Genomic DNA, 5505 nt, shown 5'->3' with positions numbered 1-5505 from the left:
CCATAACAACACTCCTTAAAGCCTACCTTATATCCCCAGACTGTACCCCCTTCCCCTGAGTGCCATATCCCAACCCACAGCCTTGGCAGAAAACTTTGGCTGTACTGGAGGCTGAGCTATACTAGGAATCTCAGAGACCAAACAGGTACTGAGAGCCCCAGAGGCCACACAGGTACTTGGAACCACAGAGGCAATTTTGTCATTCAAAACCCCAGAGGTCTTTCAGGCTGCAAAAATGGCACTGGAGACAATCTACTAGACCTGAAGACTCGCTAGTCACCAGAGCTCCTGGCCACTTAGGCTAGAAGATCAGATAAATCAAGGAACAAAACACTCATCCAACAAAAAATGTGGGAATCAACATCGAAACCTACAACCATCCCAAATCTAGATGCCTAAATGCCAGTGTAAGAATACAACAAAGGAAAGGGCAGTATAGCACCACCAGAGCCAACTATCCCATGACAACAAGACCTGAACATTCCAGCACAGCTGAAGCACAAGAAAACAACCTTAAAATCAACTTTATGAAGATGATAGAGGCCTTAAAGAGGAAATTAAAAACTCCATACAGAAATTGAATAAAAACAGACAAATACTGGAGGAAATCAATAAATCCCTTAAAGAAAGCCAAGAAAAAACAAACAGATGAAGGAAACTGTTCAAGACCAGAAAATGAAAATAGAAACAATAAGGAAAACACAAACGGAGGGAATTCTGGAAATGGAAAATCTGGGTAAATGACCAGATGCAAGCAAAACCAACAGAATACAAGAGATGGAAGACAGAATCTCAGGAGTTGACGATATGATAGAAGAAATAAATTCATTGGTCAAAGAAAATGTCAAATCTAGAAAATCCCTAATACAAAACATCAAGGAAACATGGACACTGTGAAAAGGCCAAACCAAAGAATATATTTAACAAAATAATGAAAGAAAATCGTCCTAACCTGAAGAACATGTCTATAAATGTACATAAGCCTCACCAATAGATCAGAACAGAAAAAGTCCCCCCACCACATAATAATCAAAACATTAAACATACAGAACAAAGAAAGAATGTTAAAAGTTGCAAAGGAAAAAGGCCAAGTAACATATAAAGGCAGACCTATCAGAATTGCACCTGACTTCTCAATGGAGACTCTAAAAGCCAGAAGGGCCTGGTCAGAGGTGCTGCAGATTCCAAGATCATGGATGTCAGCCCATCAGCAAATCCCTCAATCATCATAGATGGAGAAAACAAGAAATTTTGTAACAAATCCAGATTTAAACAATACCTAGTCACAAATCCAGCCCAACAAAAGGCACTATAAGAAACATTACTAAAGCTTAAGTCACACATTAAACTTCACACATTAACTCTGAGAGACTTCAATAACCCACTCTCACCAATGGACAGGTCATCCAGACAAAAATTAAACAGAGAAATAATGAAGCTAACATTGTAAGTCAAACAAACTTAAAGATATCTACAGATCATTTCACCCAAACACAAAAGAATACACTTTCTCCTCAGCACCTCACAGGACATTCTCCAAAACTAGCCGTATACTCAGTCACAAAGCAAGTCTCAACAAATACAAAAAAATTGAAATAATCCCGTTTCTTCTTAGACCACCATGAATTAAAGCTAAATTTCAACAATAGAAACAACCAAAAGCCTACAAACTCCTGGAAACTGAACAACTCTACTGAATTATCACTGGATCAAGGAAGAAATACAGAAAGAAATCAAAGTCTTCCTTGAATTCAATGAAAATAAAGAAACAACATACTCAAACTTACAGGACACTATGAAAGCAGTGCTAAGAGGAAAGTTCACAGCACTAAGTGCCTTCATAAAGAAATTAGAGAATTCTCATACAAGTGACTTAATAGCCCACCTGAAAGTGTTAGAACAAAGAGGAGCAGAAGGTAGGAAATAATCAAATTGATGGCTGAAATCAATAAAATAGAAACAAAGAGAACAATACAAAGAATTGGTTCTTTGAGAAAAATCAACAAAATAGACAAACCCTTGTTCAAACTAACTAAAAGGTAGAGAGATAATACTCAAATAAACAAAATATTCAACTTCACAAAATTGGAAATTTTAAAAGAAATGAACAATTTTCTTGATAGATACCACTTACAAAGTTAAATCAAGATCAGATAAACAACTTAAACAGACCTATATCCTTAAGGAAATAGAAGCAGTCATTAAAAATCTCCCAACCAGACTGAACCAGCTACCTAGGCTGGAGTAGACCTGAGAAAACAAGCTCCAAGGGAGCGGCAGCAGATTCAGTCCAGGGACATTTGTGGACCAGGACTGAGTGAGTGACCTGGGCCAGAGCAGACCTGAGACAGCAAACTCCACAGGAGCAGGTTCAGGGGAGTGACCAGAGACAGAGACCACTGAGGGTGTGAATCTGGGACCTTCAAGAAAGTATACCTAAGTCAGAACCTCTGTGGGTTTGGGCAAGAACCAGAGATCTCTGTGGGTGTGAGTCTTGGGACCTCAGAGGGAGTAGACCTGAGCCAGGACCATTGTGGGTCCAGGCATTGGTCTGGAAAGTCAAAGGGACTAGGCAGGAACCAGAAACCTCTGCGGGTCCTAGCAAGAACCAGAGATCTCTGTGGGTGTGAGTCTTGGGACCTCTGAGGGTGTAAGCCTGAGCCAGGTCCTCTGCGGGTCTGGACAAACCTGAGCCTAGGAACTCCGAGGGAGTAAACTGAAGCCAGAGACATTTAAAGGACCAACTCCAAGCCAGGGACCTCTGCAGGAGTGGATCAAGACCAGGATTTACAGAAACAGGTCAAAGCAGTAAGCTAGGCCAAAGTAAGCCTGAGGCAAGGAATTCCACCTTGGGCTGGAGCCAGCCTGAGGCAACAAATTCCACAGGAGTGGGACTGAACCAGCTACCTAGGCCAGAGTGGACCTAAGAAAGCAAGCTCCACCAGCAGTAGCAGATTCGGTCTAGGGACATTTACAAAAACAGGTCTGAGCTGACAACCTAGGCTAGAGCAGAAACAGCAAACTCCAAGGGAGTAGAGCAAAGTCTGAGAGAGCTGAGCATCCTCCAGGATGTTCACATTGAGTGACCAACAGGGTAACTAGAACCATGGCACTGATTGTACCATGAGGAACAACTAACTATCTGGGCCTTGGATTCACTGGCACCTAGAAGATTAATCAACAGAATCACTGATAGCCCCAACCACACCTATTAGAGGAAAAGATAAGTAGAAAAGGTAAGAACAGGCGCAACACCACAAAGAGCAGCACAACACCAGTAAAAACTAAAGACCCTACAACAGCAAGACTTGAACAACCAAATATAGATGAAGCAAAAGAAAATGACCTAAAAAATAACTTCAGGAGAATGTTTGAAACTCTTAAAGAGAAATGAGAAATTCCCTCAAAGAAATGGAGGAAAAGATGAAGAAAAAAATGGAAGACATCAGCAAATCCCTTAAAGAAAACCAAGAAAAAAGCAATCAAATTTATGAAAGAAACTATCCAAAACTTGAAAACTGAAATGAAGACAATAAAGAAAATACAAGCCGAGAGAATTATAGAAACAGAAATCATGAGAAAATGATCAGGAATTACAATCGCAAGCATGAACAACAGAATACAAGAGATGGAAGAGAGAATCTCAGGTGCTGAAGAGACAATAGAGGAAATAGACTCAAATGCAAAAATTAACATCACCAACAATAAAAACTAAATTAACAGGAGATAGCAATCACTGGTCTTTTGAGTGAGGTAACCCAGATACAGAAAAAACAATTATCACATGTACTCACTCTTAAGTGGTTTTTAAACACAGAGCAAAGAAAACCAGCCCACAAATCACAATCCCAGAGAACCTAGACAACAATGAGGACTCTAAGAGAGATATACATAGATCTAATTTATGAGTAGTATAAAAACCCAAGATCTCCTGAGTAAATCGGGAGCATGGGAACCTTGGGAGAGAGTTGAAGCAGAGGGGGAAGGCAGGGAGAGGATCAGAGGAAAATGTAGAGCTCAATAAAAATCAATAAAAAGAAAATTAAAAAAATCTCCCAACCAAAAAGAGACAGGGCCATATGGTTTTTGAGAAGAGTTCTGTCGTACATTCAAAGAAGAACTAATATCAATACTTTCAAATTATTCCACAAAAGAGAAGCAGAAGGAAGATTGCCAAATTCATTTTATGAGGCCAAAGATACCCTGATACACAAACTACACAAAGACTCAACAAAAAAAGAAAATTTCAGATCAATTTCCATCATGAACATTGATGCAAAAATATTCAAAGTACTTTTACTCACAAACTGAATCCAAGAACATATCAAAAAGATCATCTACCATGATTGGGTAGGCTTCATCCCAGAGATGCAGGGATGGTTCAACATACAAAAAACTGTCAGTGTAACCCACCATGTATACAAAGAAAAAAAAATCACATGAATATCTCATTAGATGCTGGAAAAACCCTAGACAAAAATCTAACACCCTTTCATGATCTAAGTCTTGGAGAGATCTGGGATACAAGGAACAAACCTTAATAAAGGCAATATACAGCAAGCCCACATCAAATTAAACAGAGAGAAACTCAAAGTGATTCTACTAAAATAAGGCACATGACAAGGCTTTCCCCTCTCTCCTTATTTATTCAATAAAGTACTTGAAGTTCTAGCTAGAGTAATAAGACAACTAATGCCACACAGGCAGCCATACAGACCTGAGTGACATGCACTGACAATCAGGGCCATGGTGTCTTCCTGGCTGAGCTGCAGCCAAAGCCATGCCTGGTTCAGTGGCCCAGCTATAGTCAGAGTCTGCGTTGATGTCTGAGGCTCCTCAGACATATCATCAGGGGCCATGTGGATACCCAGGATCCAGGCTATCACCTGAGGCCACGTTGGTGTTCAAGGGCCTTGCAACAGCTGGGTCATATGATCTGAGTGTCACACACTGCAAACCAGGGCTATGGTGACTGCCTGCCCCAGGCTGCTGACAAGGACCAGGTCTGGGTCTGTGGTCCAACAGCAGGCAGGCTATGTGTTGATATCCAGGGCCCATGTTGCTACAAGGGTCACTCAGATATCTGGAATCTGGACCACCACCTAGGACCATGTTAGTGTCCAAGGGCCATGCCACTGCCAGGGCCATATAGATCTAAGAAGTTTGCACTGCCACCCAGGGCCATCCTGTCATTGGTGTCTGGGTTGCTGCCAAAGGTCTTGCCTAGGTCTGTGGCCCTGCTACAGTCTCAGTCTGTGTTGATGTCTGTAGCTCTTGTTACCAATAAGACAGTAAGGATGGGGTTGCACAACTGGCCCTGCCCCAAACTGGTGCAGTACTAGGGAGAACTGGCCCTGCCCCCCACCAACTGGCCCTGTACCTCACCTTGGCAGCTCAGTAGAGCTGACCCAGTTGACGGGGTAGGGGAGAGTGGGTGAGTATGAGTGAACCTGCCCTGGAGGCTTGAGAGTAGGAGAGCTGTGGGGCACCAAAGTGGATCCATCC

This window comes from Microtus ochrogaster, chromosome 5, assembly GCF_000317375.1.
Source record: "Microtus ochrogaster isolate Prairie Vole_2 chromosome 5, MicOch1.0, whole genome shotgun sequence".
NCBI lineage: Eukaryota > Metazoa > Chordata > Mammalia > Rodentia > Cricetidae > Microtus > Microtus ochrogaster.
The sequence above is the reverse complement of the archived record's forward strand: the minus strand, read 5'-3'. Positions refer to the sequence as shown.